The following is an 11,661-nucleotide window of genomic DNA, read 5'->3' on the forward strand; positions in this document are numbered from 1 at the left end:
CGCTCGGTTCCGCTCGGCTCCGCTCGGTCCCGCTCGGTCCCGCTCGGTCCCGCTCGGCTCCGCTCGGTCCCGCTCGGTCCCGCTCGGTTCCGCTCGGTTCCGCTCGGTTCCGTTCCTGCCCCAGCGGGCCCCAGGGCCCGGGCTGTGCCCAGCCGCGGGTGGAAGGTGCCGCTGTCCCTGTCACCGCTTGCGGAGCCCGCTGGGGCCGGCTCCGGGGCCGCGCTGGGGCACTGCCCGGGGCAGGGGCGCTCCCTGTGCCCGGAGCAGCTTTGGCAGCACAGCCCGGGGCAGGGCCAGAGCTCCCCCCGGGCCCCCCGTGTCCATCCCGGCCGCTCTGGGCTGTCCCGGCGCTCTCTGCTGCTGCTGCAGGGCTCGGAGCCGGGGTGCTGTTTGCAGCTTCTCCGCTGGGTGGGCCTGCAGGACTCCCGATCGCTCCCGGGAGCCTGGGAACACAATCCCGAGTCCCTGAGGCTGGAGAAGCCCTCCCAAGTCCATCCAGTCCCAGCTGTGCCCCATCCCCACCTTGTTCCCTGCACAGAGCCCTGAGTGCCACCTCCAGCCCTTCCCTGGGCACCTCCAGGGCAGCCCCTGCCAGTGTTTAACCTCATTTTCCAGGCAGAAATTCCTGCTGGATCCATGTCAGTGCAAAGATGTGCTGCAAACACCTGAGCACCTCCATCTCACTGCCGCACTCAGAGCTGCTGCTGGCAGCACTTGGGAAGCCTTTCCCTCCTCCTGCCCTCGCTGCTGGTGTCCCACATGGACAGCAGTGACATTCCCTGTGGTCACAGCACCGATCCAGCCGGGTCTGTCCCTGGCAGGGGATGAGATCCGTTCCAGCCCTGGTGGGGATGCTGCAGTGCCCGGATCCCTCCTGGGAATGGGGAATCTTTGCTGGGTCTCATTCCTTGGTACCAGGGAATAGTTCTGAGGGGATTTCAGCATCCTCAGGCAGAATGCAGAGATATGTTCACATGTCTGCACAGCCAAGATGATAATTCTGACACCATGGGGTAGTTTATTTCTGTTCATTTATTTAATTATCTGCTTTAAATATCAAGGTCTGTGTGGGGGTTTTGTTGGGTTTTAATTGCATGGGCCTCTCCTCATTTCACTTCTTCATCCCTGGTGATTTCCCTGTCATTGCTGGATACACCATCAGAATTAAGTTTCCAGTGTGCATATTGACAAAAGAGAAGGTAATAATTACATATGATTGATCATTGCAAGCCCACATCATTGGATTAATTCTTCTCTCCTTCCCACCACTGTCAATTCAGAATAAATTTGCAGCAATCAAGAGATCTTCACTCATGTCCTGATGATCTTCATGTTCTGCCTGAGCTTTAATTGAGTATAAAAGGCCTAATTCTGCCTCAAATCTATTTTAGTGTTGTTTTATACCTGAATGTAGAGCTTGAATTTGAGAATGATCCTCCTGCCTACATCTTAGCTGGGATTAGCTTCCCCACCCCATCAGTGCTTCCACTCTGGGGCCCCAGTCCCGGGCAGGGTGGGAAGGTGTGGGGTGGCTGTGCCAGGATGGAGCTGCTGATGGAATGGGATTGCATCTCCCCTGCTCCTCAGAGCCACTGCGAGACACAGGAGGAAACAAAGCCCCAGGGTTGGCACAGGGGTCTGGGGGAGTCCCCAGCAAGCGGAGGGAGCTGTGGGGGTCACCCAGAACACAGAGCCAGTCTCCTGTCGGGAAACAGCAGGGTTTGCCTTCAGCTCTCTCCGTGCTTCTGCCTCTGCACATTCCCTGTTTGCTCCCTGGATTGCTGAGCAGGTGATGGAATAACCACAGAGGCCCTTTCTTGGGCCCTTATTACTTTCAAAGCAAACACAGGCACAATTCTGGACCCCGGAGGGAAGAGAGCAAAGCTGAATTTTGGACCTGTAAAGTGCTGGCAGCAGTGAGATAACACCCATTAAAACCATCAGCCTGCAGCTCTGAAACCTCTGCAGTTTACTCAGTAATTTGTCTGGAAGGCTGTTCTAAGGGAGCTTTTTCCATGGAAACCTGCAGTGTGATCCCCCAAACAGCTCACTGCTCTCTGTTTAGATCCCACCCAGCTCTGTTGGCCTGGTTGCCATGGCCCTGTTTTCTCTCCAGACCCGTTTGATGGAGCCCCGCAGGACCTGGGGCCGGGCTGTGCCCGTTCCGTGGGGAATGAGCTGCCCAGGGATGAGCTGGAGGGGCAGGAACGCTGCCAACCTCTGCCCAGTTCCTGCACATCCCCTGCCCAACTCCTGCCCAAACCCTGCCCAATTCCTGCCCAGTTCCTGCCCAGTTCCTGCCCAACTCCTGCCCAACTCCTGCCCAACTCCTGCCCAACTCCTGCCCAACTCCTGCCCAACTCCTGCCCAACTCCTGCCCAACCCCTGCCCAACTCCTGCCCAACTCCTGCCCAACCCCTGCCCAACCCCTGCCCAACTCCTGCCCAACTCCTGCCCAGTCCCTGCCCAACTCCTGCCCAACTCCTGCCCAGTCCCTGCCCAACTCCTGCCCAACCCCTGCCCAACTCCTGCCCAGTTCCTGCCCAACCCCTGCCCAACCCCTGCCCAACCCCTGCCCAACTCCTGCCCAGTTCCTGCCCAACCCCTGCCCAACCCCTGCCCAACTCCTGCCCAACTCCTGCCCAACTCCTGCCCAGTTCCTGCCCAGTTCCTGCCCAACCCCTGCCCAACTCCTGCCCAACCCCTGCCCAATTCCTGCCCAATTCCTGCCCAACCCCTGCCCAACCCCTGCCCAGTCCCTGCCCAGTCCCTGCCCAACTCCTGCCCAACCCCTGCCCAACCCCTGCCCAGTCCCTGCCCAGCCCGGTGCCCACCCAGCCCCTCGGGCACTGCCACCTCTCCCTGCAGAGCAGCTGACCAAGGTGTTGGTTAGTTATTGTTGTCATTTCTGCGTGAGAGGGAGAGCTGGGGCACGGAGAAGGGAAATGTTTGTTCGGAGGTCACAAGGCAGGACCCTGGCCCAGGCCCCCGGTTCTGCTGGGGAAACAACCCCAGCACAACAGAGTGTCTTCACCTTCTGCCCATTAACCCCATTACCAGCAATTTATCTGCATCCTTCTCTGAACCCAGAATTGCTGACTGCTTTTTTATTGCTTTATTTTATTTCAATGCTTCTCACCGTTTCTGGGCTTTATTTCAGCCCATCTCCAGAGGGATTCTCGTGCTCAGGCACACATCTGTAGGGCAGCTGTCCACCGAGGAGCCGAGGCTTTACAGGGGCTCTTTCCTTACCTTCAAGCCATGACAGCAGGTCCCAGTGAGCGAGAAGGGGAGCCGGGGTGACCTCGGTGCCTCGGGAAGCGGCGGTGGGCAGGAGGGGACACGGGACACGTGGGGACAGCAGTGCCCAGCTGAGCACAGCCAGGGCTGGCAGCGCTGGCCACTCGCGGCACGGCTTTGGCCACTCGCCCTCCCCTGAGCTGCTCCGAGAGCTTCCAGGGCATCCCCGGCCTCGGGGCTGCTGCAGCCGGGCGGGCAGAGCCTGCAGAGGCACGGCCGGTCCCCTGCTCCGCTGGACACCTGATGGGCGAGGGAAGGGGAGCAAAGCGAGCTGCTGTGGTGGCACTGGCGGGGTCACCGCCCCGGGGGGACCCTGGCCCCAGCTCAGAGCAGCCCTGCGGAGCACAGACCCCGCCGGTGCCACCGAGGGAGGGACAGAGCTCGGAGGGCAGCCCTGGGTGCCACTAGATGGCAATGGGAGCATTCCGAGCGGCGTGTCCTGCCCGCGGGGAGAGGGGACAGGGGAGAGGGGAGAGGGGAGAGGGGAGAGGGGAGAGGGGTGCGGGGAGCGGGGAGAGGGGAGAGGGGAGAGGGATGCGGGATGAGGGATGCGGGATGCAGGGTGAGGGATGCAGGGTGAGGGATGAGGGATGCGGGATGAGGGATGAGGGGTGCGGGATGAGGGATGCGGGATGAGGGATGAGGGATGAGGGATGAGGGATGAGGGATGAGGGGTGAGGGATGAGGGATGAGGGGTGAGGGGTGAGGGATGAGGGTGAGGGATGAGGGGTGCAGGATGCGGGATGAGGGATGAGGGGTGCGGGATGCTGCCGCTGGGACCCGCTGGCCGGCCCCGACACTGCCCGGGGGCTCCGAGCCGGGCAGGAGCAGGCTCGGGAGATGGCTCAGGAGATGGGTTAGGATCAGGGTTAGGATCAGGCTCAGGAGCAGGCTCAGGAGATGGGTTAGGATCAGGGTTAGGATCAGGCTCAGGAGCAGGCTCAGGAGATGGGTTAGGATCAGGGTTAGGAGCAGGCTCAGGAGCAGGATCAGGAGATGGGTTAGGAGCAGGCTCAGGAGCAGGCTCAGGAGCAGGCTCAGGAGCAGGCTCAGGAGCAGGGTTAGGATCAGGCTCAGGAGCAGGGTTAGGATCAGGCTCAGGAGCAGGCTCAGGAGATGGGTTAGGATCAGGCTCAGGAGCAGGGTTAGGAGCAGGCTCAGGAGCAGAGTTAGGAGCAGGCTCAGGAGATGGGTTAGGATCAGGGTTAGGATCAGGCTCAGGAGCAGGCTCAGGAGATGGGTTAGGAGCAGGGTTAGGATCAGGCTCAGGAGCAGGATCAGGAGCAGGCTCAGGAGCAGGGTTAGGATCAGGCTCAGGAGCAGGATCAGGAGCAGGCTCAGGAGCAGGCTCAGGAGCAGGGTTAGGATCAGGCTCAGGAGCAGGCTCAGGAGCAGGCTCAGGAGCAGGGTTAAGAGCAGGCTCAGGAGATGGGTTAGGATCAGGGTTAGGATCAGGCTCAGGAGCAGGCTCAGGAGCAGGCTCAGGAGCAGGCTCTGCTTTCCCTCGCTGGTTCCATTCTCAGCAGAGCCTTTCCCTGCTGGCAGACTCGCAGCAGGGCTGGGGAGCCACAGGAGGGGACAGGAGGTGGCACCGAGGCAGAGCCCCCTCAGCAGGGCTGGGGAACAGCCCAGCCAACACATCCCGAGCTGGGGCTGCTTTTGGACACTCACTGGGGACGTGTTTGAGACATTTAATATGTCAGAGCACAAGGAGAGAAACCCTGCCTTCGACCTGTGAATTATCCAAAGCTTCCCCCTGATGCAGGGATTGCATTTTTAAAGAAAATGAAGGAATGCTCAGCGTTTCCCAGGCTCTGTGCCTGCTGACTGAGCTCCAGGTCCTGCAGGAGCCCAGAGGTCACTCAGGTCCCATTCCAGACCTGCAGCTGGTTCTGTGCCACCCCGGGGTGCAGCCCCTGCTCCTCCTCACCCTCCCAACAGAAGCTCCAAATCCTGAGCAACCATGCTAAAGAAACCAGAAAGGGGTGGAGAGGATAATGGGCTCTGGCCACCTGCCATTCCCTGAGCAGGGAAAAGTTACTGGCTGTTCTAGTGACCTCCACAGCCATTTAACCAGCTACACTTAATTATGCTGAGTAATAGAAAAAAATCCCTATATTCTGCAAGCAAATTCCTCCTTGCTCGATGGAAAACAGAAATCCAGCGGAGCAGGAAAATGCCTGTGCCTGACAGCACTGCCTTATAATCTATTTTTAACTGAATTTCTCCATCTCCTTTGTAAAGAAATAACACTTCTTCATTGCCTCTGGCCATAATTAATGTGTGGTAGCTCAAGTCCAAGAGACATATAAAACCAGACTTTAAACAGAGCATTAACTTTCAAGCAGAGCAAATAATTTTGGAAAAAATAGTGTTTTCTATACTTAAAACTCTTTCCCCTGGTTTTCATTAAAGCCTTTCAGCTGCTCAGACACGGAACGTGCTTCCCCCAGCCCTGTGCTGGTCTGAGCACGTCCCTCCCCATGGGCTGAGGAGCTGCCCTGGAGCAGCTTTTCCACAGGGATCAGACAGCAGGAGCAGCCAGGGGGGCTCACCTGCTGCCCCTGCCTCTGGCTGCATCAGTTTGGATAGAATGCTGCTGTTTTCCTTGCAGAAAGGGAGATACAGAAGAGAATAAATCCTTGAAAATGTTTAAAGGCCATGTTCAGAAATCACTGGGCTGAGCTGGGCCCAGCTCCCTGCTGTCAGTGACCTGGTGACAGGCGGCTCCTGGGAGCAAAGTCCTGCTGGAGCAGGAGAAGAGCCTCAGATCAAGCACATTTGGATGCAGTGAGCAGCTCCTGTACAGGACTAACTCCAAGGAGATTCTCAGGGGTGCTGGAGCCCTACCCAACCCCATTCCCTGCTATCGCCCCTCAGCCCTGGCTCACTGGGGCCACAGCAGCACCACTGCTCACAGCAAAGGTTTGCATCCCAAAGGCTCCAGGGAAATGGGGGTGAGGCCCTGGAGCTGGGGCAGGATGGCACAGAGACCCTCCCTGCCTGCTCCTGTCCCCCCTGCCCGGCTGGGACCCCTGTGCCACCTCTGTCCTGGGGCAGCACAGAGCATCCTGCTCCTGCTGGGCTGGGAACAGGGAGAGACAGGGGCCAGGGGGGCTGCAGGGGTGCCTGGGCACCTGGGGCATGGCACTGAATGATTGAGCTGGAAGGGATCTACAACAATCACCTGGCTGATCTGATGAGCCATGTGAGCCCCATCCCCACAGCTCTTCCCTGTCTGCTTGATTTGCCATTCCCACAGGTGTTCCCAACGATCCCAATGATCCCAAAGTGCCCATTCCCACAGGTGATCCCAATGATCCCAACGATCCCAAAGTGCCCACAGGTGTTTCCAATGACCCCAAAGACCCCAAAGTGCCCACAGGTGTTCCCAACAATCCCAAAGTGCCCACAGGTGTTCCCAACGATCCCAACAATCCCAAAGTGCCCACAGGTGTTCCCAACGATCCCAACAATCCCAAAGTGCCCACAGGTGTTCCCAACGATCACAACAATCCCAAAGTGCCCATTCCCACAGGTGTTCCCAACGATCCCAATGATCCCAAAGTGACCACAGGTGTTCCCAACAATCCCAAAGTGCCCACAGGTGTTCCCAACGATCCAAATGATCCCAAAGTGCCCACAGGTGTTCCCAATGTTCCCAATGAGCCCAAAATGCCCACAGGTGTTCCCAATGATCCCAATGATCCCAAAGTGCCCACAGGTGTTCCCAATGATCCCAATGACCCCCAAGTGCCCATTCCCACAGGTGTTCATCCCCACAGGTGCCCCCTGCCCCGGCTGTGCCCCCCACCCTTTCCTGTTCAGCAGTGCAGCCAGAGGGGCTCTGCCTTTTCCTCCGAGGCTGCCTTTGCTCGCAGGGAGTGCCCTGGGTGCAGGTAAGGGATTTTTGGGGCTGTGGGAGGGGGGTTCCTTGGCACTGAGCCAGGAAAGAGCTGCTTGGTGCTGCTGGGGCCATTCTCTGGCCGTGCTCCCCGAGTGTGCCCGGGATCCTGGCGCTGTGCCTTGCTCCTGCCTTGCTCTGGGTGGGCCCAGTGCTGGTGCTGGGGGGCCCTGGCTCCCTCCTCTTGGGCTGTGAGGGTGGTCAGGGCTCTGCTGCACACCACAAGAGAGCCCAGACTCATTTCAGGATGTGCTATATGGTAAAATGTTGTTATGGCAACTCCAATTCTAAAAATAGACCAAGGAGAAAAAGATGATGTACATAAAAATGACCACGTTTTATTTTAATTATGAGGGGTTTTAAAAGCTTTCTGTGTGAAGAATTATGAAGCTTATGTGTGAGTTTTGCTGTGTAACTCTGAGCTCAGAAGGGTCAGGCACTGCAGGGATGATTCCAGAATCCTTGGGCAGCAGCTCTGGCTGCTGGGGCTGAGCAGCTGTGAGAGAACAGAGAGAAGCTCAGTCTGTGGGGGGGTCCTGCTCAGAGACTGGGTGTCCCACTCCTAAAACCCCATCTGGGGGAAAACCTTCATCTTTGGATTCAGTTAAAAATCTTCCTGAGCAAACTCTGCTGTTGGAACCCGGCACCACCCAGAGCCACAGGAGCTGTTCCATCTCTTGGTTTCTGCTGCCCAGAGCAGCTGGGGCTGCCCCTGGATCCCTGGCAGTGCCCAAGGCCAGGCTGGACAGGGCTGGGAGCACCTGGGACAGTGGGAGGTGTCCCTGCCATGGCAGGGGGGCACTGGATGGGCTTTAGGGTCTTTCCAACCCAAACCAGTCTGTGATTCTCTGATCTGCAGGTGCTGGGGCAGGATTTAGCTGTGGGCTGGTGATTGTGTAGGCAAAGAGTAACAATTCATTGTATTTTGGCATTATTAGGGTGGCTTAACGGGAATCCCCAGCACGGTGCTGTGTTCTGATGTGCAGACCTGGCCCCCTCCCTGTCCCTCACAGCCAGGTCAGCAGCTCTGGCTCCTTTGCTTTTCCCACTCGTTCTGTGTTGTGAAAGGCAATTCCTGAAACCGAGCCTTTTCTCCTACCAACAACAGCACATCCAGCCCTGCCCTTCTGGTCACTGGTGCAGCTGCTGCCATTGCAAAACCCCCAGCCTCTGCTGGGGCTGCCCAGGGCCAGCCTTTGCCTTGTGGGGAGCAGTGAACTTCAGCCACTCTTGGAACACTGGAGAGAGGAGGGGTTTGTGTAAAGTCCAAGCTGCAGCTGCAATCCTTTCATTAATTATAATAATATATAATTTATATTAATATTAATCTAATTTCATTAATTATAACTGAACTTCCCTAGAGCTGCCCATTCCCAGGGCAGGAGGGGGCTCCCATCCTCCTCCCATCCCTGCCAGTGCCCGCTGGGGCCGGTGCTGCTGCTGGCAGGGACAGCTCAGCCCTGGCTGCCCCCTCCCTGGCCAGCCCCGGGGCAGGACCACGCTCCTGGCAGGGCAGGAGACCCTGGGATGGCCCTGGGCACCCCTCCTGCTCCTCCAGAGCTGGGGGAGTCCTGCATCCCCTGAAACACAAACATCTGCAGGAGGGGCCGCACAACCTTGCTCGGTGCAGAGGGAGAGCTGTGAGCGCCAGCTGCATGGGATGTGTGTCTGAAAGGCAGCATTTAATTAAATAAAGATAATGTAAATAGAAATCTGCATGGGCTCGCTGTGTGCCACAGATGGAAGGAGCTGCCAAGGAGCAGGAGTTCCCTGCCTGGCTCCTGCTGCCAGCAGGAGCAAATTCCCTGCCCAGGCTGGGCCCTTTCTCTCTGGTGTATGGACACATGAATAGGTGTGTGTGTGTTTACTGTGGCCTGTAATTCCTTAGGTGCTGTAAATTTTGTGCCCCTTCCAAATATTTGAGCACTCCTGTGACCTTCTAACCAAAACAGGCAGGGTAAGCTGTATGCAATCTATACGTGCAGGGGCTGCCAGTGAGAGCTAACATTTACCCAGGGTCGGGGCTGTTTGTATTGCAGCAGCGTGAAAAATGGCAAATCCGGAGCAGGGAGGCTGCTCCCGGCAGGAGGCCCTGGGAATCCAGGGCAGGGATGGCCTGGGATGGGGCTGTGCCCGATGCTGTGCCCACCAAAGCCCCTGAGCCCCCAGGGCCAGCTGGGGCAGGGGCCAGCGTGCTTCCCCAGGGAATCGTCCCTGCTCACAGAGTGAAGTTAAAAGGAAAAGCGTGAAACTGGAGTTTCACATTTCAAACTCAATCCTGAGCGCCCCCTTAGCCGGTGGCAGAGGTGGGAGCCCCCCAGGAGCTCTGGGATTCTCTCTGGGATTTGGCTCTGTGACCCAACTGTGCTGGAGATGGCTCTGCCCCTGTGCAGTGAAAGAGATGATGTCTGATTTGGAACACTTTACAGGCATTAAATTAGATGTTAGACATGTAAAAAAGGTTCTCCTGCCAAGGGGGAGCAGATTGCTGTCAGCCCAGCATTATCCATGCACTACACTGAAAGCAGTGCTTAGCAATCTGCAGCCATTCCTACCCATCCCATGCTTTCCTTTGCCATTTTGTTGCCTGAATCCCTGCTAACTATTGGATAAAATCCTGACTTTAATGTTAATGGAAGTTTGCATGTGCTTAAGGCACTGGGTTTGCCCTTTTCTGTTGCAAGTTTGGGGTTTTTTTACCCATTTGTGTAGATTGTTATACTTCTCCAGCCTGGTATTCCTAATCCTGGATTTTTGTGCTAGGGATTGGTAAAGAAATAAATGAGAGCTTTGTAGGAATCCCCTCCTAATCCAGAATACATCCCTCTCCCTTCCTCCCAAGCCAGGAAGCACCAGCTGCACCTGAACAGCTTCTGGGCTGACACCAGGCAAGAGAACAGCTTTTCTTGTGCTGCTGTCACCTTTCCAAGGGCTCAGTGGGGAAATGCAGAGCAGGGGTTTGTGCCCTGCCCTTGGAGGAGCAGCGGTGCAGAGCTGGGCTGCTGAGATGTTCTCCAGAGCACGGCAGGCTCTGCACACGGGGTGAGGTTTTCCCTTGGGGATCAGAGCATGGAATGACCCAGGGCCTCAGACAGAGCTGGGGTCACACAGCAGCAGCTGAGCAAAAGCACAGATTCCATACAGAAACAAGAGGTCTGGGAAGAATATATATAATAACAGTAACAACTCTCTCCTCTGTAAGGAAAACCTGGCCATCCAACTCTTTCTTCTCCTTGGGCTCCAAGCCCCACTTTTGAGTTGTAAATCTCTCTGGAGATGCAGGTGCTGGTACCCTGCTGTCCTGTGGATGCCAGGGGAGTGCAGCTCTCTGCAGCTGCCAGCAGTGCTGGCCAGCACCGTGCTGAAATTAAGGACAAATAGGCAGCAGTACATTTTGTGCATGTAGTGTCTGCTGTTGACTCAATATTTCAGCTAAACATATTTACCTGAATATTCATAGTCACTTAGAGGTGGCTGCATCTCCTGAGCTCAGCTAATCATTTCAATTCTGGTGACGGCTCCGCTTTGCTCTGGCCCCCAGCACTGTTCACTGGGTCCCCTTTGGCTTCCAAAAGCCCAGAACAGCAGCAGCAGCAGCACACTGACACTGACCCAGCTGCTGAGGAGGCCCCAGGTGGGTTTGAAGCCTGGAGATCCCACGGGGTCAGGTCAGGACCCTGGCACCAAGAGAAGCACCAGGGGCACAGCTGGGCACGGAGCTCCACCTCTGGGAGGCTTTCTCAGGGCACAGATGGTGCTGAGGTGCTGCTGAATCTCAGGGTCACCTCAGCTAATCCTCAGCCAAGTTTTGAGGTTTCTCTGGCAGCAGGATCTGGGATTGGAGAGCCAGGAGTCCGTGTGGGGCTCTGCAGGGACAGCCACTGGCCCCAAGGGCTGCTTGGCACATTTGTGTTTGAAAGGGAACTGAAGTTCTGCAGAAAGCAAGAAGGAAAGGTAGAAATGAAGTTAGAAACAAAGAGAAAAGTGACTCCCCCAACTGAGCTTCTCCATTTGCTGGATCAAGGAACTGGAGGAGGAGGAGGAGGTTGTAATCAGAGCCCTTGGCCTCTTCTCTGAGGCCAGCAGGGACAGGAGGAGAGGGAACGGCCTCAGGCTGGGCCAGGGGAGGCTCAGGGTGGACAGCAGCAGGAATTTCCCCATGGAAAGGGAGCTCAGGCACTGGAACTGCCCAGGGAGGGTTGGATCCCATCCCTGGAGGTGTCCAAGGAATTCATGGAGGTGGCACTTGGAGCTCTGGGCTGGGGATAAGGTGGGGACTGGGCACAGCCAGGGTTTGATGGACCTGGAGCTGTTTTCCATCCTCAGTGATCCTGGGATCCTGCTCTGTGCCCCAGGCACAGCTCTGGAGGGAATTCCTCATCCTGGGGTCCTGCTCTGTGCCCCAGGCACAGCTCTGAAGGGAATTCCTCATCCTGGGGTCCTGCTCTGTGCCCCAG

The sequence above is a fragment of the Cyanistes caeruleus genome, chromosome 15 (assembly GCF_971803275.1).
Source record: "Cyanistes caeruleus chromosome 15, bCyaCae1.hap1.1, whole genome shotgun sequence".
Taxonomy (NCBI): domain Eukaryota; kingdom Metazoa; phylum Chordata; class Aves; order Passeriformes; family Paridae; genus Cyanistes; species Cyanistes caeruleus.